General features: G+C 42.8%; 1 protein-coding gene across 4 annotated transcripts in view; it reads right to left on the bottom strand.

Annotated features, from left to right (window-relative positions):
* LOC137532681 (death-associated protein kinase 2-like) overlaps positions 1-23,503 on the bottom strand; it is a 180,504-nt gene that overhangs the window by 140,126 nt on the left and 16,875 nt on the right. Inside the window, exon 1 of one of the 4 annotated variants that reach the window (XM_068253486.1) lies at positions 1,350-1,368. The exons of the other annotated variants lie outside the window; for them this stretch is intronic. The gene's annotated coding sequence lies outside the window, so the exon portion shown is untranslated. Of the gene's footprint in view, positions 1-1,349; positions 1,369-23,503 lie in introns of those variants that run through there. 4 annotated transcript variants of the gene reach the window in all.

Genomic DNA, 23,503 nt, shown 5'->3' with positions numbered 1-23,503 from the left:
ATCCTATTTTCACCTGAAGAACATTGCAAAAATCAAGCACCTCATACCCCCAGAAGATCTGCCAACCTTAGTCCACGCCTTCATCACATCCCGACTGGACTACTGCAATGCTCTCTACACTGGCCTTCCAAAAAAGGTCTTGTACCGACTACAGCTGATACAGAATACTGCTGCCAGACTGCTAACCAACCAACCCCGTCACTGCCACATAATGCCAGTCCTGCACTCCCTTCACTGGCTACCTATAGAATGGAGGGTCCTATTCAAGATCGGCCTACTGACATTTAAATCCCTGAATAATTTAGGCCCTGGATACATGAAAGATATGTTGCAGCTGCGTAGCAATCCCCGCATTCTCAGATCAACAGGTTCTAATAATCTAGTCATACCCAGAGTCCACTTGGAAACTTTTGGTCCCAGAGCCGTCATGCTGCCCCTACGTTTTGGAACTCCTTACCTCAACAGATCAGGACAGCTCCATCCCTGGACGTGTTTAAATCCAGACTGAAAACCCACCTGTTCAGTTTGGCATTTGCAGAAATATAACTTTTGTTGTGTGAATACTTCATCCTACTAATTACTGAATCTGAGAGAGCCTAAGCGCTTTGAGTCCTATGGGAGAAAAGCGCTATAGAAATGTTATTGTATTGTATTATTGTATTGTATAATATAACAATGGTGTTTCCCTTACCTCACAATGTTTTTTGAGGCACATGCGCAAGAAAAAAACAACCTTTTTTTTCTGTGCACAAATACGCATCTACCTACAAACAGCCCATCGATTTTAAATAAGTGGTCATTTCTATTGTGTTTCTATTGTGTTTTATGTGTGCATTTGTGTGCATACACACTCATATTTAATTCACATGTAGTAGAAATCCACTCTTAAAATGTCAAAGCAGTCATTCATGTCATAGCTGCATATGCTGATGTGTCACCTCTTCAATTTCAAAACAGTTTATTAAGTGAATGGTTATTGCACATACAAGGAGTATAGTTGTATTTTGATCATATCACAAATTTTTTAACAATAAAGCATAAAAGAACACTATTTCCATAGAGTAAAAGTAATAAAATGTGGTAGACATTAGAAAAAGAAAGAAAAGTAAACAATAAGGTATAACCTTTTAAAAACATTAACCTGTGCCATACTACAGTACATATCTGTGTTTGTTATGTAGTAGAGAAATTATATATATATATATATATATATATGTGTGTGTATTTTAGTCACTCATAAGGAGCGAGTGGTTGGAGGAGATAGTTTACAAATGAATGGTCATCTTCTTTCTAGGAGTCCTTTCTTGTAGATGTATATGGGTAATATATAGAATAAGTTTCTGTCCCACCTCTTTCTAGGGCTGCTCCTAGCTCAGTATTTGTCCTAAGAGACCTGATGTATATTAGAAGCAGACACTTTACAAGCACCACCCTAGCAACGACAAACCAGTACCAGCTCAGTAATGCTACGCCAGACCATAGCTAACTCAGCAAGGACAGCAGTGAGCACACAGTCAGCTATGCCAGGCCATAGCTAACTCAGCAAGGACAGCAGTGAGCACACAGTCAGCTATGCCAGGCCATAGCTAACTCAGCAAGGACAGCAGTGAGCACACAGTCAGCTATGCCAGGCCATAGCTAACTCAGCAAGGACAGCAGTGAGCAAACAGTCAGCTATGCCAGGCCATAGCTAACTCAGCAAGGACAGCAGTGAGCACACAGTCAGCTATGCCAGGTAATAGCTAACTCAGCAAGGCCAGCAGTGAGCACACAGTCAGCAGTGCCTGGTCATAAGTAACTCAGCAAGGCCTGCAGTAAACACACAGTCAGCAGGGCCAGGCTATAAGTAACTCAGCAAGCCCAGCAGTGAGCACACAGTCAGCAGTGCTAGGTCATAAGTAACTCAACAAGGCCAGCAGTGAGCATACAGTAAGCAATGCAAGACCATAACTAACTTAGCAAGAAAATCACTGAGCACACCGTCAGCAGGGCCAGGCCATAAGTAACTCAGCAAGGCCAGCAGTGAGCACAAGGTCAGCAGTGCTAGGCCATAACTAACCCAACAAGGTCAGCAGTGCTAGGCCATAACTAACCCAACAAGGCCAGCAGTGAGCACAAGGTCAGCGGTGCTAAGCCATAACTAACCCAACAAGGCCTACAGTGAGCACACAGTCAGCAGTGTTAGGCCGTAAATATGGTAACTCAGCAAGACCAGCAGTGAGCACACAGTAAGCAGTGCCAGGCCATAAGCAACTCAGCAAAGCCAGCAGTGAGTACACAGTAAGCAGTGCTAAGCCATAACTTACTCAGCAAGGCCAGTAGTGAGCACATAGCCAGGGATGCCAGGCCATAACTAACTCACTGTACTGCACTGTACCGTAGAAGGGGCTTGATTCACTAAAGCATGCTAACACAGTTAGCATGCCTAAAAGCTTTGCACGTGCAAACTATGGTGCTAAGTGCTAACACTTAGCATGCTTTAGTGAATCAAGTCCCAGGTGTGTTAGGATAGCGTGATCTGTTACAATGCAGGGGTATGTACATGCCTATACAATTGTATGGCTATTGAGTTCACCTGCGGTACTACTGCGTAATGTGCTTAGTAGCCAAGCAATAAACATGTTACTACGCAGAGGTCTACTCCGCTATCCTCCATAGTTTCACAGATTCAACTAGTGAAAATTTCCTTTAAAATGAACCTGAGGTACTACCTTATCTTATTTCTCATATTACTCTTGTTTTATTCCTTCATACAGGAATATGGTACAGATTAAAATTGGAATAGTTCTAAATGTTCTGTGTATATAAGTCTAGTATTAAAATCTAATGATGTTCTTGATCTAACAGCCAAATTGGCTTTGTTGGATTTATTTATTTAATTTATTTAAGGATTTATATCGCGCCAACATATTACGCAGCGCTGTAGAGGATATAATGTCTTGTCACTAACTGTCCCTCAGAGGGGCTCACAATCTAGTCCCTATTTCTGATTTCTTGTCCGAATCCTTTGTCTTTTGCTTGGTATGATAATACATTTTGATGCATATCTAGTTTCTGATTGTTAACTGCACTGAAACTTCCAAAAAATGAATTGAGGAGGGAAAAAAAGGTGAGACACATATGGAGGCTGCCATATTTTATTTTATTTTAAACAATATCACTTGCCTGGCAGTCCTGCTGATTTTTCTGGTCAGTAGTGTCTGAATCACACACTTGAAACAAGCATACAGCTAAAAGTATTGTTGGCAGTGGATAAGCAGGACTACCAGGCAATGTGTATTGTTTAAAATTAAATAAATATGTCAGCCTCCATAAGTCTATTGGAGGTAGAGAGTAGGCAGCACCCACCAGTAAAACGCAATGTGGTAAGGTCGTTGTCCTTCTGCCTAGAGGAACAAAACTTGGACCAGCAAATCAGAAGAGCTGGTTAGCTTGATAAAGAGAGGAGGCTCCTCTTGAAACGCCTCCATAAGACTCTCACCTCGGTTCCCTTTAATTTCATGTGGATAGCTGTCAGGCAGTCTGAATTCATCCCTACCGATTAATTTCATATTTAATTAAAGAAAATGTAATCAGTATATTGGAAGGTTAAGAGGCTGCAAGACCGGTTCAGCCAATCTGAGGTAATATGTCAGTGTCAGACTTAACAATGGTGTTTTAAAAATTGCTGAGAGGTCAGGTGATTCATTTCCTATAATGGCCTGAGCAAACCACAGACAAGAGCTATTTCTCGTCCAGTGTGTGGAAACCACGAGGGCTACATGTCTCTGCAGCTTCACAGGAAGTAGCTCAAGATAAAATTAAAAAAGAGGTTGTAAAACTTTTTCTCCTGATGTTATTCAAATTTAGCCCATCAAGACTTGGACATCTGAAGTAGTTTTAGAAATTATTATTATTGATTTCTAAAGCGCCAACATATTCTGTGGTGCTGTACAAAGAAAAACAAACATAGGGTACATAATAATACTGACAGGGGTATACATCAAATATGGACACTGGTACAAAATACAGATTTGGTAATTACAGTGACAAATGTAACATGATGAATAAAATGTATAACAGAGTGCAAGCTACAAAATGAATAACAAATTCCAAGACACAAATGGGTGAGAGAGCCCTGCCCTTGCGATCTTACAATCTAATCTAGAAATAAAAATGATAGACTTACCTCAGTAGATGGACAATAATCTAACTAGGCCAAGCTTCTTCTGGCCCCTATCCCAACAGTGGACGAGGGCATACCGACTAAGCATGTGCGAGTTAGGTCTGTGCATGCCCAGTAGACCAAGCACTTCATTCCTCTATGCATGTGCAAACATTACTCGTGCATGTCCAGTACAGATAAGCTCTTACACTGCACTGCTCAAAAGTCCCAAAAGGGTTAATGTATTGGCTGATTATTATATCTGCTAAGATGTTGCTTCCAAAAGCACAACTACCATTTCTAAGTCAACGGATCTTTTAAGCAGGTTTTTAAAGTGACACTGCTAAGAAATAGAACATTAGTAGCAAAGAAAAGAGTCTCATATTTTTATTTTCAGTTATATAGCTTTTTTTTTAATACCATTGCATCATTCTGTCATATTTGCAGTTTAGAAACTGCATTCTGCATTTTAAACTATGAAACAGTTTATTTGATGTATAAGTGCTTCAGAAAATAGCACTGTAGCTGACCAAGTTGCGTCAGAGAGCTCAGATAAGCTCTTTTGCATAGATAACAAGTGAAGTTTCTTAACTCTTCCTGTACTGGATACCATATGAGCCTTTGCTATTAAAGGATACCAGAGCCCAATTCGCTTTGCTAAAAAAGCATACCCGTTGTCCCGCCCCATCGACCTGGGTCGGGAGACAGGACGGGCCCGGGAGCGGGTTGAACAGAGGCAAACAGCCTCAAACAGAGGGAGCAGTAAGTGAAACCTGACACCCTCCCACCAGCACAATATGTTTTTGTAGCAAAGGGGCTCTGGTATCCTTTAGGGCCAGTTTCCACTTGTGCGGTTTCCACGCCGAATCCACAGAGTTTCCCCGCAGGCAAATTGCACGGGAAAACTCTGCCATAGGGATCAATAGCGCCGCCAGCCGAATCACTTGCGCTAGCGATTCGGGAGGCATCTCCATCCGAAATGGTGCGGGAGGCTGCGAATCCCATAGCCGGGCATGGCACAGCTGATGGGATTCGTCTGCGTCCCCGCAGACCTGGATGTGCCGCTGTGCGTCTTGCAGACACTTGCGGCTCAAATGGAAACAGGCCCTTACTGTAATGTTTTATTTCTTATCTCTTATTATCTCATAAGTTTATTTTTACTTCAGAGTCCCATTAACAGTGCCTGTTGGTGGGGCTTTTGATAAATAATTTTGAGATATGCAACCTCCCTCTTTGAGAAAAACAAGGGATGGACTTCACAATCAGGAATTTCAGTATAGCCTGGATGGTCAAAGAACAGGTGTGGGGTGTTCAGTGCATAACAAAAGGGAATTCACAAGTAGAGTATGTAGGCCGTGTACAGGGAGTCAGTATAAATTCAGAATATTCATGTTTGGGTGCAGAGCATCGGTAAAACAGGTTGCTGAGGTGCTGCTGATGTTCTGCCGGCTCAGCCTTTCTCCATTGGTGGAATTCCAGACCAAGTCTAAACATGCTTGAAGGATCACATAGGCCAGAATAAGTGCAGGCTGACTCTGCCACAAGGGATATTCACACTGTGTTCTGCATGAGAAATCTGTGTTCCCACACTACAATGTGCCTTGCCTGTAATATGCTCACAACCCCCCAATGAACACATATTTCTATATTTCTCTTATTTTTATATTTTTATAAGAAGGCTCAGATATAAGTGAAATATCCGAGCCGTCAGGCAGCATACTGACTAAAGGTCTGGACCAACAACACAATTTTTCAGTGCAATGAAAAATTCTTTTCACTATATCGCGTGACATAATTTAACCAAAACTGCCCTGCGCAGGCAACCAGTGTACTGACTTCTGACCAGATTGGGAAAATTTTCGGTAAGCAGGCACATATGATGGTGAGCTCCTATGGGGCATACATGAATGGTAAAATATAGTCTATATATGGGCTGTATATGGTGTCTCTGCTGTATAAACAGATTTAAAAAAGTCATAAAATGAAATAAAAAATTACTAGACATCTATGGGTATTGTTTTTTTTGTAATCAGCTGCTGCAGTGACATATAATCGTTCATGCTTCATTATATGGCAGGAACCCTATCCTCCTGTATATTGTGCATGCTTCAAATAGAAAGAATTTTCAAGTTTTATCTCCACATGGGCAAGAAGCAAAACCCATAATGCATCAGTTCACAACAATGGGAAAAAGAGGCACAACAATCCATCTTGCTTGAGTAAGGCTCGGTCCACACTTGTACATTCCAGATCGGATCCGTTTGAAACGGATCTGTTTTTGTAAAAAAAAATATTTATTTTTCTCCCCGTTTTGAGAGAAAATGTTTTTTTGCAGCCTACGTTTCCAGTCCGTGGAAAAATATCCCCAACCCTGGCTGTGGGTGCCACCATGCTGGAGGAGGTAGCCGGCAGGAAGGAGGGCAGCGACGGAAGCGGTGGAGAGGGGGGTCCCCACCTCCCTCACCTGGGTCCCCCCTTCCCCGCTCCCCCTCCAGCAAGTTTCAATTATTTAAATCATTTAAAATCAATGTAATGTAGCAAGCAACAAGCGGGGAACTTACTTCCTTGCGTCCCACCACTCGCCGTCACTTCCTGCAATGCCGTCCAATGAACAACAGAAGGCGGCATTGCCGGAAGTGAAGGCGAGCTTGCTACATTACATTCATTTTAAATGATTTAATTGAAACTAGCTGGAGGGGAAGCTGGGACGGGGGACCCAGGTGAGGGAGGGAGGGGACGACCTCCCTCCCTGCCAAATGCTGCCACCCCCGTCCTGGCTGCTACCCCCTCCAGCATGGCGACCCCTACCCACCCACAGGCTGACACAGAAAACAGATCCGTAATCTGTGTCCAAAGCTGCCTGTGTAGAGGGGGATCCGTTTTCCTATTGCCTGCCACTACCCCTCAGTGTATCAGGATCCATGTGTGGTCCATGAAAATCCTGCAAATCCAGACTGTCCGTTCAGGTTTTCAAAACGGATCCCCCGGAACGCCGATGGATCTGTTTTCTTTTTTTTTAAGTGAACATGGCTGCTATTTTTAACATTGGTATCTGTGGCTCCATTTTTGATCCGGGCCAAAAAGCAGAGCCACTGATGCGTTTTTAATATAAGTGTGAACCTACTCTAAGCCAGGCGTACATCATTGTGACAGAGGAAATATTGTGCAACAACTTCTTCACACTCCCTCCTGTACTTCAAAGAGGACAGTCCACATGCCTCATCCATAATAAAATGTGCTCTGCTTCCAGTTAGGAGTGGAATGTGGTCTGGAGAACAGAAGAGCTCCGAAATGCAGACGTTATCAACAGACGCTGAATCAATAAAAGCCTTTCATCAAACAACATAAACTAGTTATATAACACAACAAGGACAAAGACTCAAACACTGTAGGAAATTCAGAATTCAATTTGCAAGTCTCATGATGAGAAAGCAATATGACATCCATTCAGGCCTTTATAAAGCTACAGGCCAAGTGCAAGCACAGATTAATTATACTTTCTGATATCTAAAGAGAAGGAAGATTCAGCTAGATGTCTTTTTTTGTTCCAGATTTCATAATAATAATAATAATATTTTTATAGCGCTTTTCTCCCTGGGGACTTCATCGCTCCTTTAGAGTGACATCTTCTTTTTTAATGAGGAAAGGAGAGGTTTGGGCACTTTATCAGTATGTTATGGCCACTTTAGGGTCTGGCCGGCCAATGTGAGAAGTGGCCAGCTGATGCAGCCAAGAGAAAACTGTGGGTAACTTCAAGAGGAACTGTAGTAAAATATAATGTAATTAATAAAATTGCTTATTTTATACAATATTCAATTAAAATTAGTGTTTTCCCATTGTATTTTTTTTTCTCTGATTTACCTTGTGAAATATAACGCTGGTGGAGACATCTTTAGTTCTGCCAGGTGATCTCTGCGGAATGTTCGTTACTGAGAGTTCTATGCACAGAGGGAGATACTGCTTGCTTGGCAGTTGGGAAAAGCTGTTACTTCCCACAATGCAACGAGGTTCACAGACAGCAAACGGTCATGGCCATGGCCCTGACATCACACTGTAGGAGGCATTTCACCACAATATCAGCCATACATACAGAGGTCAGCCATAGAAACAAGCAGAAGAAAGTCCGGAGCAGAGAGAGAGATACGGCAGAGCAGAGCAAAGGCGGATTGGCACAGTGGGGTATTGTTTAACTAACATAGTTTGAACTTGGACTAACTGACACTATTAACCAAAAGTGTTAGTTTTATCCATATTGTGGGGAATATATCATAATTTGCATTGCATTGCACATAACACATAGCACATTTTGCATTATTTATTTATTTCGTACCACACACACACCTGGTGCCACACGCGGGGACGGCGTAGAAAACCAGTATCCACGCCAGGGGGACTGGTGAGAATTCACATTGCACACGGGCAGTGGGGGAGAGTTACACACACACACAGCATTTTACACTTGGGGGACAGTCTGTCACATACATCGGTCATCGCAATATCGCACACTTACAGCAGCGCACCCAATCAACCACGTCAGGCCAAGATTTTGCTGCATTAGACAGACTTTGGCCAGAAATAGATTGAATCATCAATTGGGCGGACATGTTGTGGCACCGATTTTCATCTGATATGATAAAATTATCGTATCAGATGGTCGTTAGGGCTGTAAAATTACTAGGTATATGTTCACCTTTACTCTTTTACCCTCTACAAAAATAAGGATTTTGTTTTATTTTATTTACAGCCACCTCTATGCCTGTTGAAGAGATGTCCTGTGAAGTGAGATGGGAATGCATAAAATAAAAAACACTGTCAAAACTACTGCCATACTGTCCAAAACTATTGTTTTTTTTCTTAGGTTGGTCTATATATATATATATCCATAAAAGCAGGTGTAAACTCTGTAAATGTCTATTAATACTGAAATTATTCTGCCTTACATAACCTTATTTAAAGGGATACTGTAGGGGGGGTCAGGGGAAAATGAGCTGAACTTACCCGGGGCTTCTAATGGTCCCCCGCAGACATCCTGTGTTGGCGCAGCCACTCCCCAATGCTCCGGCCCCGCCTCCGGTTCACTTCTGGAATTTCTGACTTTAAAGTCAGAAAACCACTCCACCTGCATTGCCGTGTCCTCGATCCCGTTGATGGCACCAGGAGCGTACTGCGCAGGCACAGACCATACTGGGCTTCTGCTATACACTCCTGGTGACATCGGCGGGAGCGAGGACACGGCAACGCAGGCGCAGTGGTTTTATGACTTTAAAGTCAGAAATTCCAGAAGTGAACTGGAGGCGGGGCCGGAGCATCGGTGAGTGGCTGCACCAACACAAGATGTCTGCGGGGGACCATTAGAAACCCCGGGTAAGTTCAGCTCATTTTCCCCCGACCCCCCTACAGTATCCCTTTAAGCATCTCTCCTCCTCCACACAGACTGATGTTCTCCACAGGAGTCTGGAAGGAGCCATATTAAAATTCACGTGTTTTCTAAACAGCTGCCAACGTGTTATCTCCAGGAAGATAAGCTGGGAACATAAGAATCATCAGAATCTGGTAGCCATCAAAATAGAATTAGGAATCAGTGACAGCCCCGACTGTACAAATGCCCTAATCTATTCATTTGTAAAATAGAATCAAAAGCTTTTATCCCATAAAAACTGACTCTGAAACGTTTCTATGTACTCCCCTATGGCTGAGTAAAAAAATGAATCATCTAAATCATATATGTCAAACTCCGGCCCGCGGGCCAAATCTGGCCCTCAGGGCTATTAAATTTGGCCCTCAAGGGGTTTCCCCACTTTGCATTATGTTTGGCCCACTCTAGACCACCAGGGAAACTGTACTGGAGATGAAGCCCTAGATCACCAGGGAAGCCATATGGGGGAGGTAGGGGGGAAAGCCCTAAACATTAGGGAACTATATAGGCGAGGGTAGGGGTCTAGACACCAGGGAGTTGTATAGGTGAGGAGGACCACTAGACACTAGGGAACTGTATAGGAGTTGGAAGGGAGGGGGCATTAGAAAACTGGGACTTTATAAGGGAGGGATGTGGCCACTAGACATTGAGGTTGGCCCGTGACTAGGTCCCAGTGTACAATTTTGGCCCACATTGTATTTGAGTTTGACACCCCTGATCTAAATAAAATTAGTATGCAGTTGCATATAATATATAATATAAATAAAGCAAGTGATAAAAAAAAATAACCCTTCTACTGCTTACAAGTTTAAAACCCAATAAAGTGAAGTAAATATCTTCTTTCCAAGTTTTAAGTCTATAATGCAGACCAATACTATGGTAAGTATGGTAACTGTATAAAGAAGAAACGTTTCTCAAGAAAAAAACGAGCTTCTATAACAATAAATAAATATAGATACTTTCGAAAAGCGCTCCTATGAGGAGAGTCTATAGGATGGGATTATGCACTGTTACTTTAGGTCTGCTTGAAGAAAATTAATGAGAAGAATTACAGGGGTTGGACAAAATAATGGAAACACCTAACATTTTGGCATCATAATATCTGAACATGTTTAAGCAATCAAAACTTGACATATGTTACATTTTTTTTGTTTATTATTTTTGTTATTTGATATGTTTAATTAAAATAATTGTTTTTTTTTACAGATATTTAAACCAAAGTTGGTTATAATTTATAAAAATGGCAGATCTCTCAGACTTTCAAAGACGCCACATTCTTGGTGCTCGTATGGCAGGCGCTACTGTAACAGAAACTGCCCGAATGCTTGGCATTTCAAGAGGTACTGTCTCAAAAGTAATGACTGCCTTTGAAAGAGAAGGAAAAACATCCTCAGCAAAGCACAGTTGTGACCGAAAGTCGAAGTTGTTAGAGAGACCGTCGGACTCTAAATCGAATTGTTAGAAAAGCTTGCAAGACCACGGCTCCTAAAATCACTGCAAAGCTGAATGAACACCTACAGAACCCAGTTTCCACAAAAACTGTTCGTTGGGAGATGAACAAATCTGGATTCCAAGGAAGAACTGCAATTAGAAAACCTCTGCTCTCAAAGACAAATGTTTCAAAGCGTTTAGAGTGGTGTAGAATCCACCAGAATTGGTCCCCCGAACAGTGGAAAAATGAGATTTTCTCTGACTAATCATCGTTTACCTTATTTCTGACCTCCGGCCGAGTGTATGGTTGGAGACAGCTGAAAGAAGCATTTCATCCAGACTGCCTTCTCCCAACCGTAAAACATGGCGGGGGTTCTGTGATGATCTGGGGTGCTATTTCTTGGAAATCCGCCGGGCCATTGATTTCCCTTCATGGAACAATTAATAGCCGAGACTATTTAGGGATTTTGGGCGACCAAGTTCATCCCATTGTTCAAGAACTGTTTCCGGAGAGGAATGCCATCTTTCAAGATGATAATGCCCCAATCCATACAGCTAAAATTGTTAAAGAATGGCAGGAGGAACATTCAAATGAAGTTGAGCATCTCATCTGGCCACCACAATCCCCAGACCTCAACATTATTGAGCATTTATGGTCGTTATTAGAGATTCAAATAAGAAGTCGATTACCGCCGCCATTGTCTCTAAAAGAACTGGAGGGTGTTTTAACTGAAGAATGGGCTAAAATTCCTTTGAAAACAACTTACAATTTGTATGAATCAATACCTCAGAGAATTGAGGCTGTAATTGCCGCAAAAGGTGGACCTACACCATATTAAAATATATTTTGTTGATTTTCAAGGTGTTTCCATTATTTTGTCCAACCCCTGTAGGTCCGGCTGGTTCAGGGTATTTTATGTCAAGGTGGAAACTTGTTTGCGTAAGGTTTTATTTAAACAGACAGTTTTCAGCACTAAGATGCAACATTGCATTACCCCAGTTAGCGGTATTGTGTGTTTCTATATAGGCTATGGTGTTTCTCAGTACGTTCCCTGTGTAGTTGCGGAAAAAGAGCAGCTGAACACCTATTTTAGCCACCTCACAACCACTGACAGCCAGCTTGTAAATGCCCATCAGTCATGCAATCAAGGCCTTAGTATGTCAACATTCCAATTCCTCGAAAAACATTTGCATCTTGTAAAATAGGTGATTATTAGCACACTGCATATGCAAACCTTCCTCTGCCTCTGTGTTTGAAGTATATACAGGATGTGGCCAGAATCCTCATCCTGGGATTACCAACCATGCCCAGAGGCTCAGTTTCTCCTGTGCCATTTACAGCCCCCACCCTGCCAACCTGTCTTCTCTAGAAAATGCAGTTTAAAAATGTCAGGGAGGTAAGAGTTGACATTCCTGAGGATGAGTTCTCTTTTCTTATGTCACCTCACAAAGTATCCTCTCCCCCTCAGGGAGTTTCCAGCACATGATGAGGAGATCCACAGAGAGAGAGAAAGGTGATATTATAAGGTCTGGAGGGCAAGAACCTTCCTTGGGTCACAAACATAAATACCAGGAACAAAGCGACCATCCTCCAGATCGATTACAAACTTGGCATATACTTAGTTACATGTAGCTTTACATGTTACATGTGTCTCGAGGCTGCAAGTGCTGCCTCCCTTCTATAAAAAAGTCTGAATGTAATGCATTGTTTTCCAAAACATTGTTTTCAACAAATATTGTTATTATTTCTACATATGTATGCCCAAATGTTTTCCACTTTACAGAGAACATGTCACAAACTGTCCCTCATTTCAGGTCACCATCTAACCAGTTAACCTACCCATATGTTTTCAGGTAGACACCCAAGTAACTTGAGAGACACATTAACACGCTACAGAAAGACATGTTAAAGGACACCTGAAGTGAAAGGGACATAAAGGCTGCCATATTTATTTAAAATGTAACAATGCAGATTCTATATCTCTAATTCTAGGTACACAAGATGCAATTTTCAGTTCACTTAGGGCCCTTTCACACCAGAGGGATTTTTCGGCGTTTTAACGCCACGGCTGAAGTTGGCGTTTTGCTAGGTAAAAGAAAGTCCATAGACTTTCATTTTACCTTTCACATCTAAGTCGGCGTTTTGAAGCGTTGCGTTTCAACGCTCCCAGGAGCTTTTTCAGGGCTGTTAACAGCCAAAGTTGGCAGTTGGCTGGCTCTGCCTCTGACACAGGAGACCAGGGTTCGAATCTCGGCTCTGCCTGTTCAGTAAGCCAGCACTAATTCAGTAGGAGACCTTTGGCAAGTCTCCCTTACACTGCTACTGCCAATAGAGCGCGCCCTAGCGGCTGCTGCTCTGCTCTGGCGCTTTGAGTCCGCAAGGAGAAAAGCGCAATATAAATGTTATTTGTCTTGTCTTGTCAAAGTTGGCTGTTGGCGTTTCAATGATAGTCAATGGAAAACGCCAACTTCAGCGTTTTCAAAGCCTTTTCAAAGCGTTTTACAGCTATCTTGTTCACTTATTTTTATAGAAGAAAAAAAAAAGGACGTTTTCATATGGGCTGTAAAACTCTTTCAAAAGGCTTTGAAAACGCTTTGAAAACGCTATGTATTGGCGTTAAGCAAAAGGCTGACTTTCAGCCTTTTCTACCGCAGCCTCTAGTGTGAAAGAGCCCTTAGCACAGTCTCTACACTCAGATTAAGTACAATTAAGTACAATATTGCAGTGTCTAAGGGAGAAGAACTATCGGCTCAATTGTGATGATGTATTGTATGTATACTTTTTTTTTGCTTGTATATTAAGACGTTGCTTGTATAGTATATCAAGTGAAAATTTCACAGACATTTTTGCTTGTATTGCAAGGCACTCTTAGGCTCGGTCCACACTTGTCAGGTTCCAGATCGGATCCATTTTTCTGAAAACGGATTCATTTGACACGGATCTGATCTGGGTGTAGGGCATGTTCCACACATCGATCGCGTTGGTACGTACGCGTCAGCTGCTCACCTGTCTCGCCACCCCCGCTCGTCCTGCCGCTGGTCCCGCCGCTCGGTCCCTTCCACAGCTTGGAGGCCAGCAGAAGCATGGCTCTCCATAGGCTGCAACAGACCAATTCTGCCTAGCAACAGGGAGAATTTTCATTGGTTCAACGTGAACCAATGAGAATTATTTCTGTTGCTGAGGATTCCCATTGGTCTACTGCAGCCCAATGGAGAATCCCCATGCTTCTGTCGGCCTCCGGGCTCTTCAGAATGGACCAAGTGGCGGTGATGGACAGCAGGGCGCTTGAGTACGACGTCATGACGGCGACGGGATGCGGCGACTAGCCTAGTGAGAGTGGACAGTGTTCGTTCTCATAGGCTGGCATTAGACACTTTTCCTGGCCACTCCGGAAAAAAGTGTCAATTCCGAACTCTGTTACGTTTTCTTTCCATGCAACATGGATCCGTGTTTCTGTACGATTGGAAACGGGTCTTATTTTTAACATAGGATCCGCTTCCTGCGTTTTTGCAGAGCTTTAAAAATGTATCCCACGGATACGTTTTTAAAACAAGTGTGAACCAGCCATTAAACCAAGTTACTCTCAATCCAAAGTTTTACTGTATTTGATAAAACTATATATACTTTACTAACTCAGGAAGACTACTAAATGACTCAAGTTACAATGTTTCATACATACAAACAAAGTTGCACATATACTGTACAGTACTGTATTTGTTATTATATATATTTTGTTGTTACATTTTACAGTATTGTATAAACTTTTAGAAGCAGTTTAATTAAAATCACATTAAAAACAACAAAAACACATACTGTAGTTTATACTATATTGCAGTGATGGCTAACCTTTCAGAGGCCGAGTGCCCAAACTGCGACCTAACAACGACTTATTTATCACCAAGTGCCAATGGGGGGGGAGTGACCGAAAAATGGGCATGGCCATGACATTGTATGGGCGGAGCTGACGTAATGATGTAACAGCGAGGCATAAGAAAGCAGTGTTTCCGCCATGATGTGGTGAACCGAGGATTCGCATCATCGGTGTGCAGAAACTGTGTGATGCTATTTATTAGTATACCCGCAGTAACACCAAAGCAGCAAATATAGCCAACTATGACCATAAAATAATAAATGCAGCAACAGTTACCCCAGACACCAGAAAATAAACGCAATGTGTTGCAGCATTTCCCCAGAAAATAACGCAATGTTGGTAACATTTCAGCAGAAAATAACGCAATGTTGGTAATATTTCAGCAGAAAATCACACAATGTGGGCAAAATTTCAGCAGAAAATAATGCAGTGGGCAACATTTTAGCACAACATAAACACAGTGAACAGCATTTCAGCAGAAAATAAACGCAGTGGGCCACATTTCACCAGAAACTAAACGCAGTGGGCCACATTTCACCCAAAAAAAAAACGCAGTGGGCAATATTTCACCAGAAAATAAACGCAGTGGGCCCCATTTCACCAGAAAATAAACGCAGTGGGTCACATTTCAGCAGAAAATAACGCAATGTGGGAAACATTTCACCAGAAAATAATGCAATGTGAGCAACATTTCACCAGAAAATAAATGCAGTGGGCCACACTTCACCAGAAAATAAACGCAGTGGGCTACATTTCACCATAAAATAAATGCAATGTGGGCAAACATTTCACCATAAAACAGACGCATTGGGCCACATTTCACCAGAAAATACATGCAATGTGGGAAACATTTTAGCAGAAAATAACACAGTGGGACGCATTTCACCTGCAAAAAAAGTAATGTACTCACCTGACAGAAGTCTTCTCTCTCGGCCGGCCTCTGGCGCGCAGCTCCCCCGGACGATCCTCCTGCATATCTCCCGCGCTGACAGGCAGAGCAGGGCTACAGGAAGATGGCGCCCGAAGCCCTGTACTGGAGACACAAATCGTCTCCAGTACAGGGCTTCGGACGCCATCTTCCCGTAGCCCTGCTCTGCCTCCCAGGAGACTGCGGGGCTGCGGGTTATTAACTGGCGCGGCGTCTAGTAGACACTGCAGCCAGTTCATAAGCAGCGTTGGCATGCCAGCAGATTAGGCAGAGTCATAGGTTCGCCAACACTGCTATATTGTATGTCCAAATCCTGAGTCGTCCGAAAGTAAGTCATTTATCCATGTTTCACTATGTATAACACATGACTCAACTTACAAACACTCTCCCAGAACCTGTCTGTATGTAAATAGGGTATGCCTGTATTTTCTGTATGGTGATCTCTATAAAAATACAGGTTCAGATCATAAACATGGCGATCAGCTGCGCTGAGAAGATCGCAACTGTTCAGCAACATTGACACCAGGGCTGTGGAGTCGGTACAAAAATCTTCCGACTCTAACTCCGACTCCTCGGTTTATGAAATCACGACTCCGACTCCAACTCTGAGACTCCGGGTACCCAAAATGGCTCCGACTCCGACTCCTTAGTCTAATACTTAACAGGGCTGTGGCTTTTGTACAAAAATTATCCGACTCCCGACTCTGACTCCTCAGTTTACGAAACCACGACTCTGACTCCAACTCTGACTCCGGGTGCCCAAAATTGCCCCAACTCCGACTCCTCGACTCCGACTCCACAGCCCTGATTGACACTTTTGAATTACGGCTGCTTTACCCTCATTTATCAGCAGTTTAGTGCCAATTGACAGATTTCTAAAGATCACCACTTTGTAAAGGTGAATAAAGAGAGCCATTCATGTACACTATAAAGAAAAATAAGTGATCTTAAAGGGTGCCTAAGATACTCAATCTAAATTAAAGGGACAGTAAGGCTGCATTTGTGTAGCCTTACATGCCCCAAATTGCAAAGCACTACTCTAAGAGGGCTCCTCCATTCTCCCGTGTGTAAGGATGTGTAATGATGTCATTACACACCTCAAGTTAGGAAACAGGAAGATTGCCAGGCTATTCTGGTGCTTCTACATCGCCCTCTGCACCAAAGAGAGATTTTGGGAAGCATCCAAGGAGGTATGGGGGCTGGCCTGGTCTTTCAATTAAGAAGATAGGACAGCGAGGGGGTGGAGGGATGCAACAAAGGAAAGCAGAAAAAAGCCTTAAGCCCAATCTACACGATACGATTCTTTATACGATTCAATTAAGATTCTATTTACGATCCGATTAAATCCGACATATCGAATTGAATCGAATCGAATCCTGATTGGACATGTCGGATTTAATCGGATCGTAAATAGAATCTTAATTGAATCGTATAAAGAATCGTATCGTGTAGATTGGGCTTAAAAGAAAATTCAGTTTGGCCAGATTAAAATGCCATTTTGATGTAAACATTGTTATTGACCAATAAGTGCTAGTAAGTATATGTTTGCTTTAAAAAATGTTTGATATTAATCCTAGACTTGTTCACAGCTGAATTGAAAATGTTCTTGTTTCTCAACAAAAGTTGAGTTTCACCATAAGGTATAAGAAACCTAAAGCAAGAGGGACAGACACTAATGCAGCCAAAGAGATCAACAGAATATCCAGGCAACTGGTATAGCTTAAAAGAAAATAAATATGGAAGCCTCACTTTAGGTTCCCGTTAGGCTCCTTTCACACTGGCGCAATGGTTTGGCCTATTTTGCTGCAGGCCAACGCTACGCCAATGAAACTCTATGGCACTGATGGTACTCCAGCAATCCCTGATATTGGCTTTTATTCTGTATACCTTCCCTCTGCTACATACTTGTTTTCTGCTAGTTCCTGTTCCACTCTGTGTGCGGATGGCTGTATTCCACTATACTGTACAGTCATGCTTGTCCAGCACTGTTCAAGTAAAGCTTTCTCAAACGTCACTATGTTCTGAGACTGCCTTTCAGGATTCCGCAGCTGTTTACATTTGCTTTTTTGCCGCTTATTGGCCCCCTCATAAAAAGTCCCAAAGGACAGATTCTGCCCGTTATGTGCACAAAAGAAAGGACTCAATCCCAGCTTTGTTAATAGTTTAAAATAAGCTTCTAATGACACAATCATTTCACTATTTGCTTGACACACTGTGAAAAATAACTATTTCTAGGCCCCCAATCTTGGCCCACAGCTAACAGCATTCCTTGCATGATATTTTGGAGTGCAGTGGGATGACAGATCTGTGTGTGGAATCCTGCAACAATCAGCACATCCTTCTATGAAATAACAATTACAGTATAAAAAGTCATCCAAAAGTTAAAAACAAGAAATGGGGAAAAAGATAAACCTCATTCTGAGCACCAAACCAGAACTCTGGGTGACCCGCATCCGTGGGTGACCCCCAGGGTTAAATGATGAATAAATTAATAGAAAGCCATGAAATACCTTAGTATACAGTATGTCAGTCTAAAACTCCTACTTTCTTTTTTTGGGCAGAATGTGGAATTTTTAGAATTTCTGTCAAATTCCCCATGTTCAGGTAGCTTTTTAAATACGCATTTTATAAATCATTTTTTTTCATTTATAGAAGTTTTTACATTTCTTTTCACAAAAAAACCTATAAGGAACAGCAGCTGAACCAAATCATAGAGCCTCATCTCTTCCTAAGCAACCTCCACCTGCCTGCTCATTTCTAGTCAGTCTGAAGCCATGCTCTGTACTATAGACTGCCAAGCCTTGATAGATCAGTCAATAGGGGGCATGGCCTAAGCCTACAGGCTGGGTGCACACATGGCTGTGCATGAAAGGTGGCGTTTTCTGTAATGTGCGGTTTTGTGCGCGATTTTTACTGCATTTCTTGTGCATTCGCATTTTTTTCCCCACATATGCGTTTTGCATGCGTTTTTACATGTTTGCGGTTCGCGTATACAAAACACATATGCATTTTGTATGCGTTTTCCATGTTTTTTTTCTATTGCATTTCATGTAAAATCACTAGGAAGACAACAGGAAGTGGAAATACTTCAAAAAAGTAAAGAAAAGAAAAAAAGCATATAAAAACGTATGAAAAACGCATAAAAAAAAGCATTACATTGCGTTACCATTGATTTTCATTATGTGCATTTTTTATGTGTTTTTAAAAATTATGCAACAAAACCAGCATTTTTAAAAACGCATGTTTGAAAACGCATACAAAACGCAAGTGTTTTTTATATGCGTTTTTTCATGCGGCTTATTGACTACCGTTGTAGGCAAAAATGCTCCATTTTACAATGGTGTTCCTAGCCACAGAGCGATCACTCTTTCCCATGCTAGCCCATGTGACTAGAGGGAAGACGTTGACAGTGACTGAAAGTGGTACATGTTTCTTCCTCTGAAGAAGCAGGTTTAGCCTGCAAAACAGCTGTCAGGCACTTGATACCCCCCCCCCCCCCCCCCACTGTCCGGTTCCGTTGTGTATACCCAACTAGATTAAAAATTTTTTTAAAGGAGCAATGCCTCACTGTATCTCTCGTTTTTACACCTGACTGAAAGTGAGCAGGCAGCTGTAGGATACAGGTTGTATGCATACTTAATTTAAATAATTAAAAAAATGCTTGATGCAGGGCTTTAAACTTTGACTGCTGCTTATATCCTTTGAAGAGAATTCACCATACTTCCTGTGATATCACTAGTGACAGGAAGTGTTTGAATCCCTCTAGTGGTAACATGGCTAGCAGTGAACACCTTGCGAAACATTATACAGTATCTCTCCACAAGAAAAAAGAAAATGTTTTTATTTTGCCTGTTGCGCCATTGGAGTAATTCACTCACTTCCTGTTACCGGTGACCTCATCCATAGTAGTATATGAATTGTAATCTCTGCTACAGGAAGTAAAGAGAATTTAACTAACAGGAACACAAATAGTAAAACAAACTCAATAGAGGTTGCAATTCTTATCCGCTTTTGCCAAAACTATAGCTATTAAATATTTGGGCCTAATTCTACTGTAAAGCTGTATTGCCATTGGGTGTCTGTTTCCAAAACAGACGCGGCACCCATGCTGATGCAAACTCGCATCTGAATTTCTATAGCCATGCCATGCACAGATACGGGGATTTGGATGCATTCTGTGGAAATCTGCAGCTTTCAACATGCTTTGCTGCATCTGAAATTGTGTGCGGAAAAAGGGCGTGATGTGAGTCAAGTGGCCCTTAATTTAGGCAAATGCTTTTTACGTTAGTTTTGTGTGGTGTGTTAGAATCTCCTTTTCCGTTTTTAGGCAGCACAACATTTATCGTTTTGCCATTGGGCAGTCTTTATCTCACTGTCTGACCCTGGGGGGGGGGGAGGGCTTAATATGAAGCCCGCGGTACTAGGAACAGGAAACTAAGGATGACAATGAAAACCTGTAAGGGGATCAAAATCGTCCCAGCTTCCTGTCACTTTAATAGCATAGAGAACAATAAATATGTTGTAATTAAGTTCCAAAGCATTCAAAATTTTATTTTGCAGTAGATGGGCTCCAATAGAGTGACTAGACGTCCCGGATTGCCCGGGACGTGTCCCGGATTCGGGGTCCGCTGTCCCAGGCTGCATGAGGTCCCGGCAAACGTCCTGCTTTCAGCAGCGGGACGTCCCGGCCTCGGGACTCTGGCCACTCTATGCTCATGAACTGGCAGCGGCGTCTATAGACGCCGTGCCAGTTCATTGCCCGCAGCCCCGCTCCAGCCTCCTTCTTCCGGTGTCTGTTCCGACACCGGCAGGCGAGCAGGGCTACGGCAAGATGGCTGCCGAAGCCCTGTGGTGGAGACTATTTGTGTCTCCAGTACAGGGCTTCGGGCGCCATCTTGCCGTAGCCCTGTCAGCGCAGGAGACGAGCAGGAGGAAGGTGGTCCCAGGAGCAGCGCGCCAGAGGCCGGAGACTTCTGCCAGGTGAGTAAATGCTTTCTTTTCCAGGTGAAATGTTTGCCCGCATTGTTTCTTTTCTGGTGAAATGTTTGCCCTCATTGCGTTTCTTTTCCAGGTGAAATGTTTGCCCGCATTGCGTTTCTTTTCCAGGTGAAATGTTTGCCCGCATTGCGTTTCTTTTCTGGTGAAATGTTCGCCCGCATTGCGTTTCTTTTCTGGTGAAATGTTTGCCCGCATTGCGTTACTTTTCTGGTGAAATGTTTGCCCGCATTGCGTTTCTTTTCCAGGTGAAATGTTTGCCCGCAATGCGTTTCTTTTCCAGGTGAAATGTTTGACCGCATTGCGTTTCTTTTCTGGTGAAATGTTTGCCCGCATTGCGTTTCTTTTCCAGGTGAAATGTTTGCCCGAATTGCGTTTCTTTTCTGGTGAAATGTTTGCCTGCATTGCGTTTCTTTTCTGGTGAAATGTTTGCCCGCATTGCGTTTCTTTTCCAGGTGAAACGTTTGCCCGCAATGCGCTTCTTTTCTGGTGAAATGTTTGCCCGCATTGCGTTTCTTTTCCAGGTGAAATGTTTGCCCGCATTGCGTTTCTTTTCCAGGTGAAATGTTTGCCCGCATTGCGTTTCTTTTCTAGTGAATGTTTGCCCGCATTGCGTTTCTTTTCTGGTGAAATGTTTGCCCGCAATGCGTTTCTTTTCTGGTGAAATGTTTGCCCGCATTGCGTTTCTTTTCTGGTGAAATGGTTGCCCGCATGGAGTTTCTTTTCTGGTGAAATGTTTGCCTGCATTGCGTTTCTTTTCTGGTGAAATGTTTGCCCGCATTGCGTTTACTTTCTAGTGAAATGTTTGCCCGCATTGCGTCTCTTTTCTGGGGAAATGTTTGCCCGCATTGCGTTTACTTTCTAGTGAAATGTTTGCCTGCATTGCGTTTCTTTTCTGGTAAAATGTTTGCCCGCATTGCGTTTTGTTTTCTGGGGAAATGTTTGCCTGCATTGCATTTCTTTTTTGGGGAAATGTTTGCCTGCATTGCGTTAATTTTCTGGTGAAATGTTTGCCCGCATTGCATTCATTTTCTGGTGAAATGTTTGCCCGCATTGCGTTTATTTTGTACTGACATGTCGCCCGCATTGCGTTTATTTTGTACTGACAAGTTTGCCCGCATTGCGTTTATTTTGTACTGACATGTTGCCCGCATTGCATTTATTTTGTACCGACATGTTTGCCTGCATTGCGTTTATTTTGTACTGACATGTTGCCCGCATTGCATTTATTTTATACTGACATGTTGCCCGCATTGCGTTTATTTTGTGCTGACATGTTGCCCATTACGTTAATTTTTGGTGTCCGGGGTAACTGTTACTGCATTTATTATTTAATGGTCATAGATGGCTGTTTGCTGCTTTGTGGTTACGGTATACTATTAGCATCACACAGTTTCTGCACACCCATGATGCAAAGTCTCGTTTGCCCACATCATGGCGTAAACACTGCTTTCTTATGCCTCACTGTTACATCATTACGTTAGCTTCGCCCATACAATGTCATGGCCACGCCCATTTTACACCGCGCCGCAGCCCCCCAGCCCCCCCCCCCCCCCCCGGTCTTCATCGCTGCGCGCTTCTCAGTCCTCCCCACTTTTCGCCTCCTGCACCCCCCCTCCCTGTGCCCCCACCTCCCTGTCCCAGGTTGGACCCACAAAAATCTGGTCACTCTAGCTCCAAGGAAGTCACATGGTTCACAATACTTTTTTTAAAGAGCCGCCATAAAAATTATACAACAAAACACACAACCCACAACACCTGTTATACTATACAAGTCCTTGTATTTATCTTTGACATAGGAACTGAACTGCATGATATAAATTCACTAAAGTTTGCTCTCTCCTTCTTCCTTAACAGCCCACATTTTTGTCTCATTTGTGTTATACTACATTTTTCAGTGTTGTCCTCATTTGGAGTATTTTTACAGTTACATGCACAAAATAATCATTGTTCCCTTTAACACTTCTTATCTGGCTCAGGGAAAGGGAGAGGCAAATACAGGGTAACTGTACACAGCTGCCAATTATGTCAGGATGTCCTCTTATCAATCATTGTTTTGACTTGAGAAATCCTGTTACGCATTCCACAACTAAAAGCTGCTAGATGTTGCCTCTGAAGTGGGTGGTGCTTATCATTCACTGATTTCATGTTTTCATATAGTAACACTGACAGAGAAATCAGAGATAACATGACACCTCACCTTAAAAAAAAAGCACAGAGACAACGGGAGATGTAGTAAGTAATATAACCTGGTGGAAAGAGACCATTGGCTGGCACTCACAAAATAAGGTTGTTGTCTAGGACAACCAACCAAAAGTGCAGGTGGAGATTTTTGATCCGTCTCCACTGGGGCTTAATCGAGGTCTTTTTATGGGTTGTTCGATCCCTGAGGAAAAATAAGGACACCAGGTTTGCTAATTGGGGCTGGAGGCCACACCCTCCAATGGAGGGAAACCGAGACAATGGGAGAAAAGAGATGCCAAAGTGGTGTATAAACTTACATTAAAGGGAGCTGAAGCCAAAGCTCGGGTTCAAAAATAGATAATCACCCAAAGAGAGGGAAACCTCAGAATCCTATTGAGGCTTCCCTCAGTGTCCTCTGTCCTCCCACTTGCGAGCATGGACCCCCTCCACATTAGGGTGGCGCTCTTCCTCTGCCATCAGCGCGACCATGCAGTAGCCACGCAGGCACGGCCATGCACGCGCAGTACCACGGA

Source organism: Hyperolius riggenbachi, chromosome 9, assembly GCF_040937935.1.
Source record: "Hyperolius riggenbachi isolate aHypRig1 chromosome 9, aHypRig1.pri, whole genome shotgun sequence".
Taxonomy (NCBI): Eukaryota; Metazoa; Chordata; class Amphibia; order Anura; family Hyperoliidae; genus Hyperolius; species Hyperolius riggenbachi.
Note: the sequence above shows the minus strand (reverse complement) of the source record. Positions and strands in the feature narration are given on the sequence as shown.